Below are 14,149 nucleotides of genomic sequence, written 5' to 3' on the forward strand. Positions count from 1 at the left end.
CTTCCATATTGTCGTGGGGCATGACTTCCACTGGCAGAAAAGGGACCTGGCATTTGCTAAGTGAGGCCCCCCCAAAGTGGCAATATCTGAGCCTATACTGACTGATGGGGGACCCCTGTAGTACCTGTGCACTGGCTACCCACGGCCAGGTCTGGCGCTGCAGAAAAGACGGGGTTTCCTGGACCAGCTTCCATGCACAGCCTTCCATGTGATGAGTCTCAGCTTTGTTTTGTTTTTTTTTATTCTAATGGAAATAGTATATAAACTGTGTCACCCTGTTATTTAAAAAAAAGAAAAAAGAAAATGCTCATTGCAAAAATAAATTCAGAACGCACAGAAAAAAATACAAAGGTGAAACCCAAAACTGGACTCATTCCTACACCCACCCTCAGAAGGGTCTGGAAATTTTAAAGAGAACTTGAAAGGGGGATTCTTCCCCCTTTGTGAATGCCGTGGCCTCCCATTTGAATCACCTGGGGAGCTTGTTCAGTACAGATGTCCCAGTCGCACCGCAGACAAGAGAATCAGGACTTGAGAGCCTCTGTTCTGTGGGCTCGGGAGGCAGGGCTGGGCCTCACTAGTGGGCTCCAGCCACACATCCCTGGGGAGACCCTGCCGGCCTTTGAGAGGATGGGTCAGCAGCCAGGTAACCCAGTGTCTCCACCTTCAAGTGTTTGCTTAACTCCTGCTGGCATCTTCAGAGGGGAAGCATGGCTTCAGGAGAGGAGTCATGAGAGAGAGAGGAAAGAGGAGACAGGAGGGAAAGCCTTCTGAGATATGGCACAAGCCTGTCTAGCACCCTGATATGGTCTGGGTCAGCGTCTCAATGCGCCACTCCCTCTCTAGATGGCCTGGGCCGGACCGGGCCCCTCGGGCCTGTGTCCTTACTGACACACGAAGGCAAGTGAGCTCCAGCGTCTGTCTCTGCGAGGCCTTCCAGCCCTGAGATTCTCCCTCCATATTTATTTTCCTGATGTCTTAGATGTTGAGAAAACACAAATACACATCATTCTTGGTGCAAACACCATCTAAATGAAGATTTTGTTCTATAATGTCAGCTTGCTCCCAAGATGCTGAGTGAAAATGGACTCTATAGTTTTCACTCCCAAGCCCACCCCAAACGGACCCACAAATGGAAAACTATCATCAAAGTGGCAAGGGCTTCTCATGAGTGAATCTCCAAAATTAAAAATAAAAAGCCTGGAGAACCGTTTTAGTTGGGTTCCGGAGTCTCAACGGTTTCTTATTTTTGCCTCCCTCTATGTTCCCAGCTGGTCTTGACTCAACACGCAATGGGTCCAATTAAATGAACAGAAACTGGCTTGGAAAGGGTGTGGTAAACTATTTGGTTGAAGCCCATCTGTGAATGGAGGGGGCTGGGAATGGGGTGGGGAGTGAGTGGGCCCCTTCCCCCGCTTCATGTGTGGTTTCTGCATCTGCTCAGTCTACAGGGATAGGATGAGACGCTGTGTGTCATGGAGAACGAAATGTGGAAGTTCGTAGCCTGTGTTAGGCCTGCAGTGGCTGAAGATAAAGGAGGGTGGTCCCCTGACCTCCACACAGAAGGTCTGGGGAATCTCACCAGGGTCCTCAGTCGCTGTGTAGTCTTGGGCCACTGAACCACTCTGAGCCACAGTTTCTTCATCTATGTAATGGGAATAATGAGTAGAAGGTAGAGGGGTAGGCAGTGGTCCCCCCTAGATGTCCAGAACCTGTGGATGTGTTAGGTTACACAGCAAAGGGGAGTCACAGCTGAGGACAGAATTAACCTTGCTAATCAGCTAACTTTAACATAGATAATCCTGGATGATCTGGTTGGGTCCAATGTAATCATAAGGGAGCTTAGAAGTGGAAGAGAGAGGCGAAAGAGAGTCCAGGTGGTGCAATATAAGAACTCAATTGGCCACTGCTGGCTTTGAAGACAGAGAAGGAGCCAGGAGCCAAGGAATGCAGGTCGCCTGTAGAAACTGGAAAAGGCAAGGAAGTGGCTTCTCCCCTAGAGCCTTCAGCAGGCACACAGCTCTGCCAACACCTTAAGTTTAGCCCCCTGGGACCCATTTCCAGAACAGATCTTGTTCTGATCTCCGGAACTGTGAAAAAATGCATGTGTGTTGTCCCACGCCACCGATTCGGTGCTAATGTTACAGCAGCAACTGGAAACGAATTCCATACTTCGAAGGGTTGTGGGTATCATGCAGATGCACGGATATGCAGCGCGCAGGGCCCTGGAAGCCCTCGAGGAAAGTTAGCTATTTCCATCACTACTGAGAGTAATTCGGGGTTTGCTGCCACCCACCGCCCTGCGATGCCCCAATTCCCAGGCTTCCAGCAGCCCTGGGAGCTGCCATGGGATGCACCTTCTAAAGGTGGCTCTGGGCGGTGCAAAAGTGGGCCCTGCATCCCTAGACCATCAGAACCATCCATTCTTGCTCACTCAGCAGAACTGTACAGACGGAAGTGGCAGGGAAGCCATGTCCTCCGTTTCTTAGCACCAGACCTGGAACAGCTGCTCTCAGCCCTATCAGCACCAACCTGTTCCTAACCTTGAGGGGTAGGGGACATCAGTATGTTTTAAGCTCCCCAGGTGGTTCCCATGGCAGCCAAGGCTGAGAACTTGATCTAATCTAGAAGAAATGCTGACGGAAGATCTACACATTTGGCCTGTATTATTTACATAATAATGACGACGACGATGACCACAACAATGGGGGTCACCGTTTTCTGATGGGGGGGTTAGAAGGTCTGGGCTAAACACTTCATATATGCTGTCTGCTAAATCCTTAAACGTGAGTCGTGGGTGAGCCTCCCACTTTACAGATGTGAAAACTGAGGTTCAGGAACGTGGAGAAACTCACCCAAAGTCACTCAGTTATCAAAGGATGGAGCCCTGATTTGAAATCACAAGACACACACACATCTTTCCCCTTAGCCGAGAACATGTAAATCCTCAGCCAGCTCTACACGGAGCCGCAGGCCATCCCTCCAGTTCCTCCAGCGCCCTGATGGCAGATCGGAGGGGGGGAGGGGGGCGGAATGCTGCGATGGAAGAAGCTCCAGGTATAAGTGTGGACTTGGACAGAAGGGAGTAAAACATATCTTTGCATCATTCAATATATATTTCATCTTGGTCTGTGACTTCTTTGATAAACGTGGTCACCCTGAGTCAAGCTTTATCACTGGTAATATCTTTGCAAAGTTAATCCCACATGTTTTCAAAAAGATGCTTCATATATAAAGCAATGGAGATATGTTTAGTTCAGAGAGCTATACGTTTTTGAGATTGTCAAGACCTGCTGGCCAAGACTCCCACGAGTGTGGAATAGCCAAGGTTACTCCTCCTTGCATTGAGGGTGGACCTTCCCCAGGGGCCCATGAAGCGAGAGGATGTTAGAAGAGCCTGGATGGGACTGGGCTTTGGGTGAACGGTTTGGGGAGGGTCTAAGGGAGCAGGATTCACTCTCAATAGGGTGCTGTCAGAAAGGGGGGCATTTCTTTGCTGGGATGGACTCAGTCTCAGCTGCAGAGCAGGGAGCAGCATCCGGATGGACCCCTCCTTGTAGCCAAGAGGGGAGGTTAGCTACTGGGTGGGGGCCACAGTGACCTGTTCCCTCTCCCTGTGTCGTGGTCTCAGGCGACCTTGCCTGAGGTTGGTGTTTATGCCCCACAGGAGGACAGCACGGCCCTGCTGGGAGCCAGGACAGTGCGCAGGGGTCAGCAGGCCTTCTTGCAAGAATAAGAGTGAGTGAACCCTTTTGAAAATATTCTACAATTCCTGCTTTTCACATTCCCTTCTCTCTGTGCAGGCTCTGGCTGGGTATCTTACACATTTGCCCATCCCACACCTCGGTGGGCCCATTTGCAGAACCAAGCCATGTTTTCCAAAGCATTTACCACATAACACTAGTTTCATGAGTTTCATGGAGTAATGGAATAAAAGGGTTCCTTGGACTATTGAGTTTGGGAAACACTGGGTTATTTGCTGCAGGACTTTTCAGAACTTTCAGTATGCTCCTGTGCCTTGTAAAATGCACAGAAAGAACTAGGGTACTTTCCAAATTTGTTTGACTACAAAACCTTTGGGTTTGGTGGGAGGGGGATTTTTTTGAGGGGAAGGCAGTGTCCCATGGGACAGACTTTATAAAATGCTGAAATAAAGGGGAGGCTGGAACAATGCCACCCAACTGAGAAAGCATGGGCTTCCGAGGACCCCTGCAAGTCCTCACAAGGAGTTCCCATCACAAATACTCTTTCTTGCACACGTGTAGGTGGCTACTGTTCAGATGGAAAAAAAGGTGCTGGGATTAATTAAGGGCAAATCTGTTGGTTTAAACATGTAAGAGAATTCAGCGCAGTACCTGGTAACTATGGAGGTTCCCGATGCATGGAGGAGGCTCAACCCTCTGTGAGCCTTGCATGGTCTGATCTCACCCCCACACGTCCTGCCGTCTCTGCTTGCTCCTCTTTGCCCTCCCTCCCGCTAAAATCGGGCTTTCTGCTCATCTGCCCTCAAGCATGTTCCTTCCCAGCCCAGGCTTCCCACAGGCTTTTCTTTCCCTCTGTCAGGGGTCCTCCCATCTCCACTCACCCACAGACGCCTGCCCTCACTCCCCAGACAAGGGGAGGTTCCCTGCTGCCTTCTCTAGTGGGTCTTTCCTAGTTTTTTTTCTAGCACTTTCCACACTGAGATTTACATGGACTCCTCTCAGCGTGTGAATGGGTCTGTGTTCACCCCTACAAACAGGGCCATGTCTGTTTGCTCTCTGTTGCATCCACAGCTCTGAGAACCAAGGACTGGGTTTGGACACAGCAGTTGCTCGCTAAACATGTGTTGAGTGACTAAATGAATGTGAGGGCTCCACAGAGGATTTTAATACTTAAAAAGATCCCCAAGACTCAGAAACATTGGAAACCATGGTGCAAAGCATGCATGAAGTATTAACAGTAAAACACATAAAAGGTATTAACAATAGACAATGGGGTGCATGCAGCCAAGGGATGTGAGGCTTTGGGGGAAGGGAGGAATGAAAATGTCCTAAAATTGAGTGTGGTGAGTGTTGCAAGTACAACCTTCTGTGACTGTACTGAAGGCCATTAAATTGTTCGTGTTAGATGAGTAAACTGTATGTGAATTATATCGCAATAAAGCTGCTACAAAAAATAGGTGAGTCCTGCTCCTGACTCCCTGCTGTTCACTCTTCCCGAGGAACAAGCCGGTCAGGAAGTCGCGCCACAGCCACGGCTTTTAAAGTTACCGGAAAGGCACCCGGGAAACGAGAGGTGGCGATTCACAGAATTAGAATGACTCTAACCAGCCGCAACGGAAAATCCTTGGAGAAGGTGTATGTTGACTTGATCAGAGGCACAAAGGAAAAGAATCTCAAAGAGAAAGGACCAGCTCAGATGCCTACCAAGACAGTGAGCATCACTACAAGAAAACCTCCCTCTGTGGAAGGTTCTGAGAACTTGGGATTGTTTTCAGATCCATGAGTGACTCACTGACCTGCACAGTCCTGAGATTGGGAAGCAGATCACGTCCACGAGTCCTGAGCCAGGAGCCGAGGTGGAAGTCCCCACTGCAGATGCTTAAATCAGCCTTTTAAATAAACTGGCCATCAGTTGTTAAAAAATAAAAATAAATAAGTGAGTCTGGGTATGAGACTCAGAAGTATGAGTGTTCACTGCACTATTCTTATAAATTTTCTGTACATTTAAAATTATTTCCCATTAAGTGTTTTAAAGGGATGTATCAGGTCCCTCCGTCTCAAGTGAATAAGATTTTAGGAATCCGTTTCCCTCCCTCATTCGATAAACATGTTCTTTGTATTTATTCTGTGCCACGCTTGTCATTATAACAAGCACTTTATATACATTCATTTGCTCAATTCTAACAGTCTCCCTCCAAGGTAGGTCCTATTAACTTATTCTTTGTACAAATGAGAAAACTGTGGCCCATGGAGGGGAGTAGCTTGCCAAGATAACCCAGCAAGTAAGAAAAGGAGGCAGGACCAACCTGAGAATGTCCGACCAAATTGTCTGGACTCTTTGCTATTGCACTGGCCAAACCCAAGAGCAAGCTTCAAGTATAGATGTCGGTTAGGGGTGTGGGTCCAGAGACGAACCCTGCAGAAAAATAGGCAGAGTGGTGGTGTTTTTTTAAGGGGGTCTAATTCAGTCTATCACACATGTCTTGCCCACAGCACCTGGGCCGCTTTCTGACTGGAGGGGCCACAGAAACCTCAGCAGCTCATGTTGCAATAGTGGGGCCCTGCCACACAGCTAAGTTGGCAGCTGCTCAGGAAGACACAGCCTCTGGCTGTCCGACACAGGTGCCCAAGACAGGGACAGACCATCCCAGCAAAGTGCAGCATGGACTCCGGTCTCAGAGCCCAGGGCAGCAAGACCCTCCCACCGCTGGGAGAGGGGGAGCCCTCCCTGACCCCCCACTGGCAGTGAGGTGAGATCCTGAAACTAAACCTCCCCGACCAGTTCCCCTTCCATCGCCAGCGAAACGTGGGACTTCCACTAATGATTCCTTTTTGGGAGTCGCTTGTTCCTTAGGGCAGGACGTGGAGAGTTGGATTCAGGAAGTCTTCAGTTTTCAACTTCACGTTTTCGCTTTTCTTATCAGAAAGGTGTATGACTAATCTCATGAGCTGGGCACCTCATTGCTATGGAACTACCTCGATGTTCACGGTCCCCGAAACTTCGCCCATCTCTTGTGTATGTGTCAAGGTGGGAGCCTGAGGCGAAACGAAATTCAGAATGAGAAGAGCTGAAATAGAAACAAGAAGAGTTGGGGACAGGAGCTAGTCATATGGCTGCAGAAGCTGAGGCTGTCCTTCTTGGTGGGGTCTCTGCATGGGGCGGGGGCATTCTACAAGCAGAAGCCACCTCAGAGGACTTCCTGGGGAACAGCAATGTCCCTGAAACCGACCCAGCTTCTAAGCCACATAGACCTGGCTCCACATGTGGGTGGCTGCCTGACACACAAAATCACCTCCCTTCCCTGGGCCTCAGTTTCCCCATCTGTAAAATAGGGCAACAATTACACCCCCCAACCCCAAGCAGGTTATAGAGGATTGAGTCAGCACACCCACCCATAAATTGGTACTACCAATTCTAATAATAACTATGATTTATTGAGCACCTATTTATTCTATCAATCAAACAGTATGATGCAACATTTAGGAATTCCACTCCTATCACGCTCAGGGAGTTTCCTTACGTGATCATTACAGCAATCCCTGGAGACAGGTCCTATATGAGGACGCTGAGGTTCTTAGTGTCAACTGGTCTACCCAGAGTCCATCTAGGTTTGCAGCCTGCCGCTTAAGCGATTTAGGGTCCCTCTTTAAGCTAGAGTACAAAATTCAGCCCCCAGCCCAGGAATGGATCAGGGCAAGAAAGGAGTGCTGGAGCTTAAGCTTCCTGAGCCCCGTGGGACATCTGCCACTGTGCCAGGATCCCTCCCAGGCTGGGTGATCCCAGCACCTGGGCCGCGACCTCCTTTGCGTGCAAGGAACTCCAAAAGTGACCAAAGTGCTGAGTGCGTGCAGAGGACAAAGCACTCTGTCTTCCTCAGGCAACCAGCAAATATGTCCCCCTGGGGTCTTGCAGGAGGATAAGGAAGTGGGGGGGGGCAGTGGAGAAAGACAGGCATGTAAGTGTGCAGTTGTCAAGGGAATGAGAAGGCGGGAGTATGGGACTGAGAGTGGGGAACGTGGAAGGCAGAGAGGAGCTCTGACAAGTGGATGAGGGGCAGCTAGGAGTGTGAGCCACGGAGTGCAGCAGCCACTGATGGTTAAGCAGAGCGTGGGAGTTGGGCACTGGCCCCATCAGAGACAGATTCTAGAACATTCTCTCGGGCTCTTGAAAGGATGGTGGAGCAGAGCAGGCAGCTTGGCAAGCAGCTGGGAGGCTGCCATGCCTTAGTTTTAATTAATTTACATGTCAATAACCACATGAGTCTAGGATTTACTTCAAAGGACCCAGTATGGTGATGGAGGGATTGGTTGCAGTTATGGATGAAACAGAGTTGGCCATGGGCTGAAAACTATTAATGCTGAATGATGGGTATATAAGTTCAGTCTATTCTCTATCCTTCTTATATGTTTGAAATTGTACATAATAAAAATTTTTGTTAAAGTAAAAAGTTAATAAAAATAAAGTTGTTTAAATAAATAACTAGATTACCACGTGGGGCTATTGGTCTCTGTATTGGACAGCACAGTGCTAAGTCATTATAGGGTTTAGGATGGGGAGCTGTGACGTGTTCAGATTTATGTGGCTAAACGATGGCTCTGTCTGCTGGGAAGAGAGCAGATTAGAAGGGTGGCTGAAGGTTTGCAGGGAAAATAATTACCACATTATGGCAGTTATCCAGGCAAGAGATGATGGTGGCCTAAAGGGAGCAAGGTGGCAAAGGTGGCGCTCAGCTTTCTAGTCTCTTCAAATGTCCATAACTGAGATACAGAAGCCGGGAAGGGGAGCCAACTTTGGGGGTAAGGGAAGTGATTGAAATAAGGAATTTGGGTTTGGACATTTTGAGTGAGGTGACTATGGGCCATCTTGGCAGAGAAGTCAAGGGGGGATTCCATGGACACTTCTGGAATCTATCGCACTGGTGCTAAAGACACAGATTCAGAAGTCATCAGCCAATGGTAGTGGCTGCATCATAGGAGTAGATATGGTCACATGAAAAGATCCTGAGAGATGGCAGATGGAGTAACAACTCCCACCTGGCGATGCCACCAACACACCTAAGAAATGTTTGAGCACCGAGAAGGGGAGTTTCTCTTCACCTTGGGGGTGTTATCCCAGTGGAACAGTCACTGTGGACCCCCATACTCCTCATTCTTACCCCTTCAGTTCCAGTCGGATGCCCTGCATGTCTTCACCTGACGGCTTTCTCCAGTCAGCTGGGTCTGCTTTGCTGCCCGGATGAGAAGTGCAGGGACCCACGTCCCCTGGGAACAACGCTCGTATATGCGTTCACCCCTCTTACCCTCACAATCACTCAGAGATTAGTTTCTGTCAGTATCACCCCGAGTTTACAGACAAGGAGCTGGAGCACAGACATATGGAGGCCTTCGCCCAAAGTCACACAGCTGGCAGGTGGCAGAGACAATGTTCCAGCCAGGATGCCTGTCACCAAGCAGCACTCATTGCCAGCATGTTCCTGTCTCCTTATCGTCGCACCTCGATTATGACACCAGCAATGGGACCACATTATTCACCTGCCTTGACATTGGCTGTCAGGATAGTAATGGCTGCAAGTGTCGAGCTGTTGCTTCCAAACCCTGCTCCAGGCTCTCTGCAGGCATTTCATCCTCACTGTCCCACCCCGAAGTCCAGGGCTGGAGTTTACACTTCACTGGAGGAAGCTCCTCTCTCTACACTCTAGACTTGGGGTTTAAAAATAAAGAAAAATAAAGCTTGGTTCAAAATTAGTCTTGCTTCAAGATTCGCTACAAAGAACACAAGACACAGTTTCCTGTGGTTTTTTTTCTTCTTCTTCAGTTTTTTTTAAGACTTCCAGAAAAGTTTCCTCTGCAAAACTTAAGACCAAAAGGGTAAAAAATGCAAATGTGATGGTCCAACCTTGAAAAATCGTGTTATGTACCCAGCCCAGGGAAGCCACAGAGAGACTCAGAAGAGAGCCACATCTTAAAGTCTCAGAAGCTCCAAAGAGGAGCTGGATAGAATTGTTAGGAGTCACCAAGACTGTTGGCTCCTTTAGGGCAGAGGTGACTCCTTGGACCCTGTGTGCTGAACCTGGCACCATGCTTGGCTCAGTGGATGGATGGATGGATGGATGGATGGATGGATGGATGGATGGATGGTTGATGGGCAGATGGATGATGGATAGATGGGTGAATGGACAGATAGTTGATGGGGGATGGATGATAGGTGGGTGATAGGTGGATGGATGATGGATGGATTAATGGATGGATGGATGGATGGATGGATGGATGGATGGATGGATGGATGAAACATGGATGGATGATGGGCAGGTATTTAATGGATATATGGGTGGGTGTATAGATGGCTGATGAGTGGATAGATGAGGGGTGGGTGAGTGGATAGATGGATGGGTAGGTGGATTTGTTCATTTATTATAACAAGTGTACCAAATTCATGGAAGATGTTAACAATGGGGAAAATTGGGTGTAAGGTTTATGGGAATGCTGTGGCTATCTTTGCAATTTTTTTGTAAATCTAAAATGACTCTGAAAAATAAAGTGTTGTGTTTTTTCTTAATTCAGATGTTCAGCCTCCATCTCGAGAGAATGATTCTGGCCTGGATGGGGTACAGGCATTGATCTTTCCTAAAGCTCCCCAACTTGCCCCAGGGGCAAGCAGCCCTGCTTTATATGATGGACATTGGTGGTCCAGCCTTAGGAGAGAGTGCAGCCACTCTGGACTGGTCCATGATGGGCTGAGTTAAGTGGCACTGGCAAAGGCTGTGAGTAACCATGGTGCTGAGTCATGGTGCTGTAATTGGGATCCTTATCCCAGCGTGGGAAAAAGGAGCTAGATGCTCTGAGGTCCCTGCCAACCACAAGACTCCATGGCTCTAAAAGGAAAAGGCCACCAAGTTCAGGGGACCTTGGTTCTAGTGTAAGAAATATGTTCCTGGCTTCGTGACATCTGGGCTCTCCTTCCCGCAACAGCAGAGAGAAGGCTGGATTTGGATGCTGAAAGCTGTGGTCCTCAAACAGAGCAGGGTGACAGGCTAGCACACAGCACCCCTCCTGTGGGTGGGCTACAGAATGGTGGCCGCTGCTAAGGGTAGTGTTTTGCTATCACGGCAATACATTCTGTAATGAGCATCAGAGGAGGATACAGGTTAAGTGCAGGAGCCCCACATTCTGACAACGGTGCCCTTGATGAACAAGCTATGGGACCTTGCGCAAGCTGCTTCGCCTCTCTGTGCTTCCGTTTCCTCACCTGTAAAAGAGGAATGACAATAATAAGAACCTCACAGGGTTGTTGTGCAACTAGAGATGATACCAGAAATGCTCCAAAGAGGATGACTGTCATCCACAGGACCACAAGCTCTGCTGGACAGGACCCTGTGTCCTTATTCATTGACACAGACCAGGCTTGGCGCATGGGTATCTAGCCAACATCCATGGGGCTGTTCAATAATTAACCAAATATGGGACCTGTTCAATAATTAACCAAATATCTGTAAGATAAAACAATGGATGTTCTATAGGGGCCCATGGTATAATTAGCTACAAGGCACAGAAGGGAAGATAAGAAGGTATATTTCCTGGAACTTGGGAAGACATCCTACTGTCAGTATGAGACACATTTAATAATATTTCTCCCATACACTAAACCCTTCATGGTGCCGTTGTGATCATTGGCATACTTACTGAGCCAAAGCCTTGCTATTTCGTCCAGACTCAGAAAAGTAGCTCATGCTGGAAAGTTGCTCCAGCCTGGGCCTCTGGCTCAGGACGTTTGGGCTACAGTGTAATGTATATTAGTCCCCATTCAGCAAGAAGACTTGAAGTAATTAGCTCTCACCTGATAAATGGTTCAAAGTGAGGACACAGGATCCACATTCGAGGAAGAGGGTGAGGGTCAGTTCTGGAACCTTCCAATTGCTTCAGAATTCATAGCTCACCCACTCACACATTCATTCATTTGAATGTTCGTTCAACAAACGTCCCTGGAGCTCCTAGTAGATGCCAGGGATTAAGAGGGACATCTTGTTGGTAACAATTAGGTTGAGTCTCTAGGGTAAGAAGTTTGGGGGGTTTTTGGTTTTATTTTTTTTAACATTTTTGGCATTTTGAAGCTCTCCTATCTGAAATGAAACAGAAATTGTAAGCCTCATTGAGAAAGTAATTCCTTTCCTCCCACACAACCCAAGGCAATGAGTCTGATAATGTTCAGATTTTCCAATTACAAATGACCTTTAGGTCAAGCCCAAGAACTCAATGGAAACTAAGGAAAATTTCTTAATGCACTACACTAACACTGGCTTTAAGTGGAACTATCTTGACTGTGACAGCATCGTGGTTGAATTTTACACCAGAGAAAGGAAGCATCGACTTTAACCTCAAAAGGAGGAAGACCATAATAGTCACACACACACACACACACACACACACATACACACACACACAAAGCAATCTTCTAAACCAGAAATCCCGAGCCACTAGTCGCAGCCCGATTGGGGAACGTGTCAGGGATTTTTTTCCAAGGAGAGATACTTCAAGGCCGACCCCAGGATGGCAAAGAGCTTGGCACATGGAGGACTCGAGATGGGGAGTGGGTGGGGGGGGAGAAGAAGAAGAGGAAAATGCCAGTGAAGACGCAGCTGGCAGAAGCAAGTCAGGAGGAAGTGGCTTTGTGAGTCGTCGACTTCACAAGCAGGCCCAGAAGCAGAAACTCAACTACACAGGGCACAGAGCTATTTTCATTCTTGGGGTTTTTACTCCATGTCCCCAAAGTGCTCTGGGCAGCATAGCTCCCACATGACACCGCCAAGAGCCTGAACTCACAGAAAAGGAGAGAAGAGAAGGCAGGTCTACGGAAGAGAGAGTGAAGGGTGCAGGTGATGGGACGTCCCGACAGTGGAACCTGGGCCACATGGGGCCCACTCTCTGGGCCTCATTTTCCTCATTGGTTCACTACGGTTCTGTCTGAGTTTCCTCTTGCTGCTGTAACACACAACAACACACATGTGTTCTCTTACCATCTAGAGGTCAGAAGTCTGACACAGGTCTCAGTGGGCTAAAGTGAAGGTGTCAGCAGAGCCAATTCTCTCTGGAGGATCCAGGGGAGATTCTGTTTCCTTATCTTTTCCAGATTCTAGAGGCCACCATCCTCCGTGGCATCCATGGCTTATGGTCCCTTCCTCCATCTTCAAACCCAGCAAGGTAGCATTTTCCAGTCTCTCTCTGATGTTGACCCTCCTGCCTCCTCCTTATTGGATCCTCGCGATGGCATAGGGGCCCCCAGATAATACAGGATCCTTTCCCATCTCAGTCTTCAACTTACTTATTCAAACCTGCAAAGTCCCTTTTACCCCAAAGGTCACACACCCCCAGGTTTCTTCTGGGCACTAGAACATGCACATCTTGGGGGTCATTGTCCCGTCTACCAGAAGTTTCTTCCCTCTTGAACTTTCTAAGGGTCTGGATAAGAGAGCTGAGTCTTCTACAAAACTCGCTATCGGTTACAACAGGGGCTAATGTTCATCAGGGAGGTTTTCCCCCATTTACACAGTGTCCAGTCTAATCGACCCTCATCCTCACAGGTTAGGTCCCATCCTCATCTCCGGTCCACAGAGGAGGAGAGTAAGGCTTGGCGTGGAGAGCAGTAATTGAGCTGCCCACATTCACACAGAAGCGAACAGAAAATTGGAAAGCTGAATCCACATCTTGCCAGAGCGTGAGCCCTTAACCACGTGGATATACGGCCGCTCCGATGCCAGAGGCGGGAATCACGCTTACCTAGTTGAATCACGATGGGTCAAAGATGGAAACCAGGAGAACGCCTACAAGTCCCTACAAAAAATACAGACAGCCCCAAGAAAGAGGGGGCGAGAACTGAAACTACCAGCACTTCACCAAAGAGCTTGTCCAATTACTATCCAACAAGGGGCCCAACTCCATTAGCCAGCAGAAAAATACCAAGTAAAACCCAAATGAGCCGTGGTGATACCCATCAGAATCGCTGCAACAGAAACAACTGGAAGTACCAAGTGTTGGTAAGGAAATGAAGCACCAGGAATGCTCACGCTCCCTCGGGAATATGGGGGACTGTGCGACAGCACGCGGCCAAACTGCACCTATGCACACCTGTGGCTCCGAAATCTGAATGGTGTGTGCGCTACCAGACTGTTCAGGCAGGACCATCAGTGGCAGCCAACAAACCAGGCGCCCATCCACAGAAGAAGGGAATAATCACGATGTAGTCGCACCATGGGATGTAATACCGCATGGAAATGAATGCATGACCCCAGACGCACCCGAGAAGCAGGGGTGCTGCTTACCGCATAATGGTGAGTGAGGGGAGTCACACACACACAAAGAAACACTAAATAATCCTATTTCTGTAATTTCCCAAAAGTAGGCACGTGGTTAGGGGCTGCTACTTGGTAGTAAAAGCATAAAGAAAAGCAGGG

The 14,149-nt window shown here is 48.5% G+C and overlaps 1 pseudogene; it reads left to right on the forward strand.

Annotated features, from left to right (window-relative positions):
- Nucleotides 1–495: 495 nt before the first annotated feature.
- LOC109455503 (small ribosomal subunit protein uS10) lies at nucleotides 496–5,587 on the forward strand (annotated as a pseudogene).
- The last annotated feature ends 8,562 nt before the right edge of the window (nucleotides 5,588–14,149 follow it).

This window comes from Rhinolophus sinicus, linkage group LG11, assembly GCF_036562045.2.
Source record: "Rhinolophus sinicus isolate RSC01 linkage group LG11, ASM3656204v1, whole genome shotgun sequence".
In the NCBI taxonomy this organism is placed as follows: Eukaryota; Metazoa; Chordata; class Mammalia; order Chiroptera; family Rhinolophidae; genus Rhinolophus; species Rhinolophus sinicus.